Source organism: Lemur catta, chromosome 12 (genome assembly GCF_020740605.2).
Source record: "Lemur catta isolate mLemCat1 chromosome 12, mLemCat1.pri, whole genome shotgun sequence".
In the NCBI taxonomy this organism is placed as follows: Eukaryota; Metazoa; Chordata; class Mammalia; order Primates; family Lemuridae; genus Lemur; species Lemur catta.
In genome coordinates, this window is record NC_059139.1 from 88,043,364 (window position 1) to 88,058,409 (window position 15,046).

The 15,046-nt window shown below is 39.3% G+C and overlaps 1 long non-coding RNA gene across 1 annotated transcript; it reads right to left on the reverse strand.

The window, feature by feature from the left end:
- Positions 1 to 1,484: 1,484 nt before the first annotated feature.
- On the reverse strand, positions 1,485 to 12,332 carry LOC123648255. Its single transcript, XR_006738541.1, has 3 exons — positions 12,037 to 12,332; positions 11,511 to 11,635; positions 1,485 to 1,810 (listed from the first exon to the last, which is right to left on the reverse strand). It is a non-coding gene; the product is annotated as an uncharacterized LOC123648255 (long non-coding RNA).
- Between the last annotated feature and the right edge of the window lie 2,714 nt (positions 12,333 to 15,046).

Here is a 15,046-nt window from a genome sequence, read left to right on the forward strand (position 1 = left end):
GACACCTTGCTAAATATTGTGAACAATTAATAAATGACTAAGACGTTTCCCTGCCATAAAAAATATTACAACTTAATGGTATTTGACAAGTTCACAAGTACCGTAAGATAGACTATGATAAATGCTTTAAGAAAGAAGCAAAACTTTTACGATGATCCAGAGGAGGAAGAAATCCTAGGCACTTGGGAGGAGAAGCAGCGCAGGAATCAGGGGAGGCTATCGGAGGGCGTAACTCTAAATACCTGGAAATCCAGTGGAATTTCCCCGGGAAAGGTAAAGCCAGGACAGGGGGCAGGAAGGGGCGGGAGGCAGAGCAGTGAGTGCTATGTGAGGAACAGCCACTGTCATTGATTGGCTGGTGTGTAGAAAACTGGCAGTAAGAAATAAAGATGGAAGGGAGTTTGAGCCCAGGAAATCAAGGGCTTGAAATGTCAGAATAAAGAATTCAGAATTTATTTAGCAAGTAATGGAGTTTAGTGAAGTTTTTGAACAGGGAATGATATAATCAGCTGAGTTGGAGTCTGACACATGCCTCCACACTTGAGTAACTTTTCTATAAAAATATGACTTTATCAAAATATCTTTATGAATAAAATAACACATACCTATAAAATATGAATAGGCAATAGAAACACAATAGAGACTAAGAATGTAAATAGTATAACATCTAAGCGTAATGCATTATCCAATTTGTCTTACCAGAGAGTGATGTCAATTTTCTCTCCTAATAGTCACTTGAAGCTGATTCCTGCAACCAATATTCTCTTCTTCACAGAGCATGGAACAGACTGGTATTATTAGTCTGGTTCTTTCCTTAGGCTGCAGCATAGAGTGGTTATAAAGAGTATGAGCTAGATTGCACTGAAACTGGAATTTTCACCCATAATTGGCATAGCCATTTTGGAGAGCAATTTGGCATATGTGTAATATTAAGAGCTATGGAATCTTCACAGCCACAGACCCTGTATACCCACTTCTCAGTCTCTAGCCTCAGGACAATTTAAAAATAAGGAGAAAATGATGTGAATTAATATGCTTCAAATATTATATAGTATAGTAACATGATTCACATATTAAATAGTAATATAATAGTACAGTGTTGCTTATAATGTGGAAGAAAATAAATAGAAACCTTAATTTCAAAAACTATGGAAGGAATTCTTGAATGAATGATGGACCATCTATTTCATAAACTGTTATACATCTATTTTAGATAGTAATATGCAGCAATATGTCTATGTTAAGTGTAAAAAAATACATCATGATTCCAAACTATGTAAAAATAAATTTATGTAAAAGAGACTGGATGACAATAGATAGAAAACAATAATGCCAATTGTGTTGAAGTAATTTTATTAAAGAGGAAAGGGCTTTCCTCTATTTTGTCTTCCAAAATGCTATTATAGCATCAGAATTATCAACGAGTAAAGGAAAGAAAGGATTAAAAACAGATCTCTAAAAAGAAGCTAGTTAGTCCCCTGAAGACAACATGAGAAGAAAAGATCCAGTGGACCTGAGTGGTTTCGTCCCTAACAAATCCCAGGGGAGCTCAGAGTGCTGCAGAGGTTCCAAGAAAACCTTAAGCTGCCAAAGCCACATAACATAGAATGAAAAATGAGTTCCATGATGATTTTGCCCTCTTTGGTGCCTGCATAATGCCGCAATCAGAAGAGGACAGCAAAAGGGAAGGAGGACATATGCATGGCATTTCATTGAGTTGTAGTTGAGTGCACGGATCATCAGATTCCACCCTCCGTAGTCTATTCTCAAATGCTTATGCAGGGCTTGGTTTCCTCCTTTTTTTCCTTCTCTCGGGAATGAGAAATAGGAAATCAGTAAGAGAATACTACAAATAAGATCAATTTACCATTGATATTCACAACATGTATTTAGAAACTGAGCTATCTCATTCTCTTTTTAAAGTAAACCAATAAAAATGTTTTCTGATCAATCAGGTCATCAACTGAGACAAAGAATTTCTTAAAAGTTTTGTGAGAAGCAAGATGGAATGCATATTTAATTGCTGGCTACAGATAGTCAAAGTATTATCTCTACATTTCTCAGAATAATCTCATCTATGGAATTACTCATAATTCTACAATATATAGTAGAATTCTACAATATCTATTTAGTTGCTGCATGCAACTAAAAGAATAAGAAAACAAAGCATCACCATACAATATATAGTAAATTAAATTATTATTTCATGAGGATTTCAATATTATTCAATAACACTGAATAGTACTGCTTGGACTAAAACAGTTTTAAAGCTAAGATCTGATTCAAAGGCAATTAGTCCTATATAATGAAAGCTTTTTGCTTTAGGGGCTTTTATTATTTACAAGATATTTTTATTATTAATTTAAATTAGACAACATTTAAGTAGGTCAATACCACGTACATTGCATGAGACAGAAACGAATGTTCTTCTTGAACCCATTTTTATGTGTAGCCACTTCCCATTGATAGCTGGCTGTTCAGACCTGTGTGCTGGAGTTATTTTCCGGGTGTGCAAACATCTTTGACCCTGTTCCTCCTGACTATTGTGGGGAAGATACACAGAAAGAATGCGGCGCCTTGGCACTATTTCACACTTCATTCCGAGGCAGAGGCAAAGGTTAAGAATGAGGAAAATTAGGCAGACAACCATGTGTGGCCGAAAGAAAGGCTGACTGTTCTGCAGAGGCGGATTCCCCTGACACAAATAGCAGAAAGGCCCGTGAATGAGATCATGTCAACTTCCTCTGCTTACACAGTGATGCCGGCCTTCTTTCCTTTCGGAAAAACAAGTCATCCGTGCACCAGAGTTCAGGGCTGCATTGTAACATGTTTCCGAGCTCCAGTGACAGCACACTGACACAGGTCCAAGGGACAGGCCCAGGCAGGCTTTTCCAGGCCTGGCCTGAGAGCCCTGTGAGAATGCACAGAGCCCACTTTCTGCATGTCATTGAAATCCAAACCTCTGACTATCCGACAGTCAATGAACTTCTGGAAACACGTGCTGAATGAGCAGGCTCCATTTTTGAAGGAAAACCCTTTTACAAGGATCTCAAGACCATGTTGGGCAGGTTTGGGGCTTAGTGATAAATTTTTACGTGTTGAAAGGAGGTGAATCTGGTTTTTGGCCATGCCCCTACTCAGGGAGGATGAGACTCAGTAAAATCTTTTCACAGATGAACTCTGAGTCAGAAAGAGTTTTTTAAATTATATTTTAATCCATGGATTAGTGCACTCGATTTCTTTTATGATTCTTTTTCTCAATAAATTATTTTTGCTCTCCAGGAGTGATTCTAGTTGGGGAATATGACATCAATTCCCAGAGTAGGCATTAACTCATGGTAGATGGAAAGGCTCAAGATCATAATATTGTATACAAGAATGAGGTTCCTATAATCCAACATTGAACATTACGCAACTGCTTTATGAGCAAATTGGCCTCTAAGTTACCGAACATTAAACAATAAGTAAAATGTTGCTATGGAAATTCTATATTAAAATCAGATGTCTATAAATGTCTTCATTTTGATTTTTTGGGGGGTTATTGTTACATATATACATTTTTTTTGTTAAGTCTCTGTTTTAAAAAAAAATTGAAAAGACCCTGCAGCATCTCCTTTGCTGGATGTGAGACTAGCAGCCATCTCTGCGAGGCAGCAGTTCCCGGGAGGGCAACAGGGCATTGTGCCAGCAGCACCCCCTGTCCCCACCCCCCCATCCCCACCTCGAATACGGTTCCCAGGCGGTCAGGTATCTCCACAGACTGTGAATGCTGTTCTTCAGCATTTCAGACACAAAGATATCTCACTTCAGGTAATTTGACAATACAGTAGATGCTCTGTTAACCGACCCCCAAAGAGCCAAGTCCCCAGGCAGGCCGCTGTTTTCCCAGCCCCGACTCGTGGCCGCTGCACACCGACGCCTCAGCTCACTGCCAACAGGCTCCTCTCCAGGCAGGCTCTCTGGGCACCTCTGCTCTCGTCAGTGTGTGCACGTACCAGGAGTCAGTTGCATCTGCCCCACACCTCTTTGTACAAGTTGTCTTTGTGATTATGACTATGTAGCTTATTTAACACTTAAACTGATAAAAGTGACAGAAGAAAGAGATTTGTATTTTCTCTGAGTTATCTTTTTCTTATGTTGTCAAATTAGGTGTGGGTGATAAAATTGTAAATAATTGGAGGGATAGCATAAAAATAGAGGAGGATTTTGTTCTCAGATGGCTCCAAAAGTTCCATTAAGTTCCTGCTCCATTTAAAAGAAACCAAAACCAAAGAAACCATGCAGTTGAGACGCTAATACAAAAACAGATGATGCAGCACATGAATCAAAGGGCCAGAAGTGTTAGATTAATGCACATTTATATGCTTTAAGTTAAAAAATATTTAAGGTATGGGTGCATCATGATTTCTTATTCTGTTTTAATTAGTTTTCTTTCTATTAACCCACAAGCCATCAATTCTGAAGATGTTTGAATAGGGGAGTTTCTGCTGTATGTAGAGTGTCCTGGAGTTTAAGAGCTAGAAAGCAGACACGTAATTCAGGAAGCTATTTCAGTCAAAGCAAGAAGAAAGGAGAGCCTGAACTATGCTGGTGATAAGCAAGTAGGAGGTACATATAAGAGAAATTGCAGAGTAGAAGTAACCAATTCCTGAAGGTTTACAAGGAGTTAATAAGGCTGCAGGGTTTGGGTGTGGGTGGAAGTAGCACCTTGGAAAGACACAGGGAATCCCAGAGAAGAAGCTGATTTAGTGGAGGGGGCTTGGGTGTTTGGTTTATCAGGTTTGAGATGGACAAAGACTCCAGGTAGAGATACCTGATGTTGCTAGGAGGAAGTTAGCAATAAGGGTCTGAAACTTAGGAGAAAGGTCAGTGACAGAAACACAGGTATGAAAGTGGCAACGCAGACAACAGCAGTTGAAGTCCTAAGGATGAAAGAAACCTGGAAGAAAACCAAAAGAGAGAAGTGGTCTAAGGAAAAAAAAATCAATGTTTAAAGGCAAAAGATTTAAGAAAAGTCACAAAGAAAATAAAATAATTCGAAAAATGAAGATGAGAATTATAACTGGACCAGGTCTCAGAAGCCAAGAGACGGGGGAGCCGGGGGAGCGGCAGATGGTCAGGGACATATGCTCGGGGAAGTGTCCTTGAGGCTGTCAGACGCCCGGCTCCAGTGGAGAAGCCTCTCAGTGGAAAACAGGGAATGTGCCAGATTTCAGAACGTGAAGGATTGAGTATCTTGTGAGGAAGAACAGGCGGGGGCAACAGGAAGCTTGAGAAGTTTGATGGTGAAGAGGTGGGAGATAGCCGTATGCCTTGGGGGCTAAAATGGTTGAACAGTGAACATTTTTTAGCATAATGAAGGCTTGAGCTGAACACATTCATGTGAGAAGGAAAGGAAGCTTTAGAGACAGAGTTGGCGAGATCAAGCAAACGAAGATAGAGGACCCCGAGGAGACAGAAAGATGAGAAGCAAGAGAGCAACTAGGGGCCAGTTTGGCAAAAAGGAAAGGATCTTCTTTCTTAAAGACAGGAGCGAGGAAAGACAGACAAGAGGAGGAAAACTGAAGTGTTTATGTCCATTAGCCTCCATTTCCTTACTAAAATCTCACATCGTGGCCAAATCAATGTTTAGTGAATAAAAGCGTCAGAAGTCATCTGCTAAGTGTGATTATTAAGGACAGGGCTGGGGATTGGAATTGATGCATGACCTGCAAGAGGAGCATTTATCAAATGGACAACCGATGAGTATGCTCACCGAAATAAGCACTCAATGCCACTTAACGAAAGCACAACAAAAATATTTGTTATTGATTTTTTTCTCCAACCTGGGTAAACATGACACAGACAATCACCATTACTGGTAGGACCAGGAAAGGAAAGAATTAAAAATTTCTGGTTTTCTCTCCAGGTTCTCCAGTCTGGTTGTATAGATCAGACACCTGGAGGCCCACTTTTCTTGGAGACAAACATGTACATGTATTGGCACACAATGGCTTTGGGAATCCATTTTACTGAATAATCTGTCCTTCTAATTCTTAGAGCATGAGCTCTTCTGCACACAGATTTCCAGTCGTCATGGCTGGTGTTTCTAAATGAGGCCCCTTCAAGCTACTTGGGTATTTGCTTCTTGAAAAGCAAAGCCTTGTCTTGATAAGGATGACAATTTCCAGCTCCCCCTGCCAGAGAAGGCCATCCGGCAGGCCTTTCCTCTCCCTTCTCAGCCACTTAAAAAGGTGTCAGATTGAAACATGAAGCAGTTGGACTCCTTTTTCTTTTTAGAAACCCTGAACAGCCGAAGGATTTCAAAGTTAAAGTGATAGAACTCAGCCTTTACTAGGTTATTTCAATTTATGCTAAAACATTTCAATTGCATTGAGTAATCATGTAAGTTGAAAGAGACATTCTCTGTTCCTCGCATACATGGACACTTGCCCACACCGATCTTAAACAGGCAGAAGGAAAATATGTTGTAAGAATTGGGGGACAGGGGGCTTCCAATGCCTCGCTCTTTCAAGGTATGCCCCATGAGATTGCCCAAGTCCCAGATAGCCTTATTTCATTCCTGCTGATGAGGTCACTGTAATTTTATGAGTCACCTTTAAGATGTGAATAATTCTAAGAGAGAAGATCATCATTAACACCTAATAAATTGCTATATCAAATTAATCAGCCTGTTGGCTGAGGAAATTAGGCCCAGAACAATTAAGGACAGAAGGGCAAGGGAAGCAAAGGGTGTAGACTCCAGACATACCAAGGAGGAGAGCAGGCCTAGGCGCAAGCTACCCAGCTGGAAGACCCTGAGGTCCAGCCTGGTCCCCTGGAGCAGATCTAGAAGTAATTACACCAGCTAAATGGGGGGATGCTTCCTGAACTTACCAAGGGACCCCAAAGGCTTATAGATTAGGCCCATTCCAGAAGAAACATATTTAATAAAGTCACTTGGTTTGTAGCCCACCAGTCTGCTCTGTGGATGAAATTCCAGTCCAATGAGACCCACAATGATCGGTTCTCCCCTTTGGCTCAGGCAGGGCCGAGTTGCAAGAAAGGGGGGATTAGAACACCAGCTGGGCAATTAGACCAAATGATACGTAGCATCTCTTCCAACATCAAGAGTCTGTGGTTCTGTAAAATATTGCTCAAAGCATGTGGGCCAAAGCTTAGGATTTCAAAGGCGTTTGGTTAGATAAGACTTTCTTGTGATAAAGATTTTGACTTTTTTTTTAAATAATAAAATTACCCCAGGCCGGGCGCGGTGGCTCACGCCTGTAATCCTAGCACTCTGGGAGGCCGGAGGCCGAGACGGGTGGATCGCTGGAGGTCAGGAGTTCGAGACCAGCCTGAGCAAGAGTGAGACCCCGTCTCTACCAAAAATAGAAAGAAATGATTTGGACAGCTAAAAAAAAATCTATATATATAAAAAAAAATTAGCCGGGCATGGTGGTACATGCCTGTAGTCCCAGCTACTCGGGAGGCTGAGGCAGTAGGATCACTTAAGCCCAGGAGTTTGAGGTTGCTGTGAGCTAGGCTGATGCCATGGCACTCACTCTAGCCCGGGCAACAAAGCGAGACTCTGTCTCAAAAAAAAAATAAATAAATAAATAAATAAATAAAATAAAATAAAATTACCCCACTTCATTTTCCCACTTATTTGTTGACTGATTTTGAACAAGAGAAATCAGAAGTTTGTAGAAATATTCCATTTAGCAGTGTTAAAGGATCCCGCATGCCCCTCTCGATGTTATTTTGAGATAGGAGAAGGAATGGAGAAGAGAAAATAATGATTATTGGGCAACTATTATATACTTTAAATTTATTATCTTATTTAATTCTCTTTAATGCCCATCTTGTTTAGTTATTCCCATTTTATAAATGAGAGAAATGATCTCATGGAGATTAAATAACTTGCCCAGAAACATAGAATCAGAGGGCACATTTTGAGGGTCTACCAGATTTTTTGGATACTAAATCTCATGCTGTTTCTACTATGTATTACGTCCTCTTTCACACTTTGAGTTATAATATAAACACTTGTCAATGGAGTTATCGAATCACTCCACCTTCAATGGTGAAAGTCTATGAGTTTGAAATGTAATAAGTAGTAACCAAAGGACATTTCTGATAGCCCTTGCTAAGTATATTTTATCAAATAAGGAAGTTTTTATGCCTGTTTTACTTAAAAGATGAAGTTCAACTGACTGAAATGTAGTAAATCATTAAAGAATTTTAAGTGCTAGATATTGAAACACAGTCCTGTTTGTTTCATAATATATGTTAAAGCAAAGATTCAAAAGCAAAAATGCAAGGGGGTCCTTTAGAAAAGAATGTGATACTCTAAAATATTTCCAATATGAGCCAGGTGTGTTGGCTCATGCTTATAATCCCAACTACTTAGGACCAGGAGTTTGAGACCAGCCGGGGCAACATAGCAAGAGTCCAACACTACAAAAAATAAGAAAAAAAAATTAACTGAGCAAGGTGGTGCCTGTTGATGTCCCAGCTACTTGGGAGGCTGAGGCAGGAGGGTCTCTCGAGTCCAGGAGGTCCAGGCTGCAGTGATCTGTGATAGCACCACATGATGGCACTTCAGCCTGGGCAACAGAGCGAGACTCTGTCTCTTAGAAAAATAAATAAATAACATAAAATAAAATATTTCCAGTATGACTAATGCTGCAATAGGATGTTTAAAAAAATAATGACTCTGGGCCGGTTGTGGTGGCTCACGCCTGTAATCCTAGCCCTCTGGGAGGCCGAGGCGGGTGGATCGCTCAAGGTCAGGAGTTCGAGACCAGCCTGAGCGAGACCCCGTCTCTACTAAAAATAGAAATAAACTATCTGGATAACTAAAAATATATATAGAAAAAATTAGCCGGGCATGGTGGCACATGCCTGTAGTCCCAGCTACTCGGGAGGCTGAGGCAGTAGGATCGCTTAAGCCCAGGAGTTTGAGGTTGCTGTGAGCGAGGCTGATGCCACGGCACTCACTCTAGCCCGGGCAACAAAGTGACACTCTGTCTCAAAAAAAAAAAATAATAATAATAATGACTCTGGAATAGTTAAAAATTCCTGGTCATGTCACTGTTGCAGATCTTTGTTTATTCTGGTGTTTAATGTAAATGTTTACTAGAGTAATAAATAGATTCCCTTGAAATATGGTGACAGAATTGCTAGCAATTGTATAATCACTTTCTAAAAATCATATTCTCTGATAATACAAAGCAAACTAACACAGTAGGCCATGCGTTTCCTAAATTAGAATGAAAGGGAAAAAATTAGATTGTATTCCCCCACACAAAATTTGAAATCATTTCTAAGAAATCTGTAGGAAAAAAATTGATGTTCATGAAACTAGTTGACAATTTTCTCCATGAGGTTTGAGTCTGACAAGCATGGCTCTCTAAGTGTATGATTTTCCCTGCAAGAAGCAAGTGGAGATTGATTATTAATTATTTGAGGTTTTAACTGCTCCTCTATATGAACTGCTAGAATAACAAGGCTCTGATCTTGCTTTAGTTCTTGGATTATATCCCACTCTAGAACCTCACAGAAGACCCTCCTCCCCTTGGACTGCAGTTATCACATTCAGACTGGACCACCTAATGTGGTCCAGTTCTAGCCAGCCTTCTATTAATAAACTCAATATGCTGAATTGTTAGATTAAGAAAGTGATGAAGCACACAATTCATCTACTTTCCGTGGATTTTGTAAGCACTTAAACCAAAGGAGAAGAAGAGCTTAGGTTCCAAGATCCTTCTTAGGCATCAACCAATTTTTGCTGCAAAGATAGGTTCCAGATGAATCCCAGTGTTGGGAATATCATGCTAAATACTTCAAAATTCTGAACATACTTCAAAGTAACTGCTGCTATCCTACAACAATTTTTGACTTAGTATCTTGGGAAATTCTTTCCCATGGATATATATCTGATTTTATAATAGACATAAATAGGGAAATGGAATTTGCTTTGCAGAAACTCACTTTATAGCCAAATTTGCTAGCGTGCATCTATTTCATAAAGTGAGAGATGAATTTATTTATGTTCATATCTATCATCTCTATATCTGTCTCCCTCTCTGGGGCTTCCTTCACGCAGTATTTAACAAGAGAAAATTGACTCAGAGGAGAATGTGGCTAATTCAACAAGTATGGTAGATCTTGTTTAGGAGACTCAATATAACATAACCCTCTTGCAGAACCCTTCCAAGCAGAGTATATCATTTAATTGCCTTCCCACTCCCAGCCCTCTCTACCTAAAAAAATAAAACTAGCTAATGGATAAAGTATTATTCTCATCATGTTATTCACACTCCTATTTTATAGACTAGGAAATAAAGGCTCAGCAACAATATTTGGATTTTCCCAAGATCACAAAGTTAGTGAGTGTGGCAATAATCTTAAAGCAAAGACTCTTTTATGCCTTATTTAACCCCAAATTTTATATATCACTCACTAAACCACATTGTCTTGCTTGTTCCATCTAACAATGTAGTGACCATATTTCTTCTCTTTCTTATATATAGTTCTATTTTTCTTTCTTTCTATGGAATTTCTTTTCTCACTTCCTCACCTAACTGAGCAAAAATAGTTTCATGAACTCCAAATCCTCAAAATCGAGCTACCTTTTCTTTAATTGTCTCTAAATTCTCTGATTAGAAATAAGATGCTGGTCAAGCTTTATTTCAGGTCGGAGCAGTGTTTAAGACAAATTGCAAAACTAAAACTGTGTGTGTGGTGGGAAGGGGCAGGGAAAAATAAGGATGGAACAGTCCAGATGCCCAGGTGGGATCTCTAAGTAGGACTTATAACAGCACCTCTTTAGAGGCAGGAAGGAGACTCAAAGCAGCAGAGTCATTCATTTGAGCTTCAGATTATTCACTTTCCTAGCTAATCAATAATTGTTATAATTAAAATTGATAGCTGAAAATAACATGACATAGGGCTGCTGCCAGAATACTGATTGTGTCTTTGGCTTGGAAAGATAGGCAGCGGCGTGGAACACTTATTTTCCAATTTGCTTTTAGCTGTGTGCAAATTGCTTTAGCTGTATCCAGCTGATTTAGACCTTGCCTGGAGGTGCACTAGATTAATTGGGAGCCACACATTCATTGCTTACAGAATGGACTCTGTAATTGGTGAAATTTGTTAGTGCCAGTTATAAAATAACTATATAGTTCTGCTTTTTAGCTGTCCTTTCATTACTCTTGCTGTAAGAGGGGAGGAGAGACAATTAGAACCATCCGATGATTAAGACGGGTGCTTTTACATACGGACTCAGAGGAACGTGTCCACGGTCAATATTTTATACAAGCAAACATTAATGTGAATATGATATTGATTTTTTTCAAAAACTGAAGAAGTACTTGAGCATATAAAAGAATTTTTTCATCTTTGTTGTGACTGAGCCTTAGATAAGAGAACCCATTTTGTTAGAACTATGAGTAGATTTTTCAGAATGATTCTTTGTTCTCTCTTCTAACTTTATTGGGTTAAATAGAACAAGCACTCTTTCTTACTTATGGCGAATGAAAGAAATAAAAAAAAATCCTGAGGCCACAGCTGGGTGCCTTCCAGTTTGTCTTGTTTCTTCCGCTTACTTCTTCGAGTCACAGGGTACTGCGGGGACCATCTGGGTTCCCTGCTTAAAATATCAGATGAAGCTCAATGAATATGAAAGTCATTTTTGGCAGGAAGATGTTTTTTCTCAGGAGCAAAACCAGGTAGGCTAAGAACAAAACATAATCTATAATTACAGGATAAAAAAACAAAGAAGTATTTGTTTCCTTAGCTCTTCAAAAGTATTTTATGTCAACAGACTTAAATATTCAAAATGGTAAATTACATCCCTCAAATAACTCTTGGTATATTGTGACGCATACCAAATTATACAGAGGCTATTTCTATACATATTCAAAAACTATGTATACACATAGAATAGAGATGTCAGCCTGGACGCTTTGTCACTCCGGTGACAAGATCAGATTCATTGAAGAAGACAAACAAATGAAAGAGTGGAGAAGAGGGATGTTTAGTGGTTCATACCTGAGAAAGCACAGAGGGTCGCTGCATTCCACACTGCCGGCTTCGGGGGCTCGGAACGGTGTCATGACTGTCTTCCTCCATTTCTTAGCTTAACCTTCTCTCCTGTTAGCTTCACTTTCGGAAAAGTCCTCACCCCATGGAGGTCCCGGTGGGACTCAGATTTACATTATACCTGTTCAACAACTCTGCTGAAAAGAAGGTGTTTCTTTCCTAACAGTTTCAGCAAATTCTCAGACCTAAACATCACAGGCCACGGTGAGTCACCAGCCCGCTCGGAACCAGTGGCTGAGGGTGGACAATGCTCACCAATCACACCTGAGCCGTGCGCACCTGGACTGAGTGTGAGGGAGGAGGTCCCCCAAGTAACACTGAGGGACCGTTGCCGAGGAAGGGGAAATGGATGCTAGGCAGGGACAACCAATAACCACAACACCGAGAAACAGCAAAGTTGTAGTAATTCCAATACCCTTGGAATCTAATTAAAACTGAAGATCTTTTCCACCAGAAAAATGTCTGTGTGACCCTGTCACATGAGACGTTGCTTGCTATTTCAGAAGGGTTCATGCATTCCTGGAGTCCCACCAATAACATGGAAACTAGAAAATCTTTCTGAAGTGAAACGGATTCTTAAAAGTATCCCATTTCGTATCTAAGAACAACTTTAGGTTTTATTTTTCTTCCATCCCTCTTTTATTCCCCCCAAGTAATTCTGTTTTTGAGGAATTCTTCTAAGGTAGCTATTTGCTATCCTTATTGTAGATGAATAAACTCTGAAAATCCAAGCTGTGCCCAATGAGTGTTTTGCACAAATGATAGATTATCAAGAGCTAAACTTCAGTAGGATGACTAACACAGTGGCCGCAAGAGTGATGTCTGTCCTTCCTTATTTGGCACAAGAAAATGAGTGTTCTGAGGTAAAACATTGTAGTGAGTCTAATTTAGGGACTCAACATGAAGATATGGTCTACCAAAAGTAAATTTTCTTTAAAAAAAATTCAAAAATTAAAAAAATAATCTTTTTTAATCTTCTTATTTTATATAGAGCTATATGTGAGTGCTATGGAGGAAAAAGATGCATAATGAGACAACCTCTTTTATGGTTATGATCAGAAGAAAAACTTGTTTAAACATTAAAGTGATTGCTCAAAACAAAATATTTCATTACATTTCCCTCAGAAATATGTATTTGAATATTTAGATTAAAATTGTTCTCACAATTTAAAAAAGAATTAATTTCACAAAAGGGGAAAAATAGGCCAGGCCCAGTGGCTCACACCTGTAATCCTAGCAATTTGGGAGGCTGAGGCAGGAGAATCACTTGAAGCCAGAAGTTCAAGACCAGTCTAGGCAACACAGTGAGACCTTATCTCTACAAATATTTTGTTTAAATCAGCCAGGCATGGCGCGTGCCTGTAGTCCTAGCTACTGGGGAAGCGGGGCCTGAGGTACGTCGATCCCACGAGCCCAGGAGTAGGAGGCTGCAGTTAGCTGTGACTGTGCCCCTGCACTCCAGCCCAGGTGACAGAGCAAGACTTAGCTCCTAAAAAAATAAAAATACAAATGAGTATTGCTCCATAGCAATCTTCACAAAAAGAGATCTTGTCCCATGTTTAAGATCTTGCCCCAAGTTAAGAAAGGATCATAAAATTTGCTAGGAATAAAGAAGAAGGAGCAAGAGATGAAGAAGGAGGAAAAGGAGGGAAGGAAGGAGCTTGACTTCAGTTCTTGTTTTCAGGTTTTGGAAAATAGAAGATTTTAAATGAAACCTCAGGAGAAAGAAATGGAAAAATCACCACTATCATAATGTTCAATCTTTGTTGAACATTTTGTCCTTGAAGATAGAAGTAATTGCCGTATGTTAAGACCAATAATTTTTTTTTTTTTTTTTTTTTTTGAGACAAGGTCTCGCTCTGTTACCCAGGCTGAAGTGCAATGGCACAATCATAACTCAGTGCAACCTCTAACTCCTGGGCTCAAGGGATCCTCCTGCTTCAGCCTCCCGAGTAGCTGGGACTACAGGCATGCGCCACCACCCCTGTCTTATTTATTTATTTTTTTTTAGAGACAAAGGTATCACTATGTTGCCCAGCCTGGTCTCAAATTCCTGGCCTCAAACTCCTGGCCTCAAGAAATCCTCCTGCCTTGGCCTCCCAAAGTGCTGGGATTATAGGTATGAGCCACCATGCCTGGCCCAAGACCAATAATGTTTATAAAAATTTATCAACCAGTTCTGCAGCTATGGAATAAGAACAAAGTTAATGATAGAATGGGATAGGGGATTAAGAGCAGAAAAAAACCTAAGTATGAACAAAAGACAAGATGAAAGGCATGAATTTTAAAATGTATAATATCAATTTATATATATACACATAGGGAAATATCTAGAAAGACATACACCAACCAATGAAAATGATTATTTTCTGAGAGTTTGGGAACAGAAGTAAGGGAGATTTTTATTTCCTTTATTTAGTTATTTATTTACTCATTTAGTTATATATGACTTGTGCAATGAAAAATGCATAATAGAAATAAAAATGTTTATGAGAATAAAGATTTCTAGTATAAACAAAATGACAATTTGGTACAGAATTTCTTTCTCCTGGAAACTGTACTGAGCAACCAGGACAATGAAAAAGAAACATTTTCAGAAAACTTAGAACACTAATTTTAATGCTGTCCCAAATAGTAGAGATCACGCAGAACCCCAAAAGAAGATACCGTAAAAGCACCAGGGAGCAGCCCAGGAAGGGTTTAAGGGACCCAAGGTGACAGCATATTCACAAAGCATAAGCACAAATGCACTTAGGATGAAGGGATCCACTGGGAAGTGAGCAACCAAAGAGAGAGAAATAATACTTTGGACAGCTAGGCAAAAAGATCAAGTCATTTTCAATGATTGTTTTGTTTTGTTTTAGGTATGGAAATGTTTTAATAACATCGCATGCAATAATAAAATAAAAATTGCAAGGAAAAGGCAGAAGGTAGGAAATAGGTGAGGACAAAGGAATGT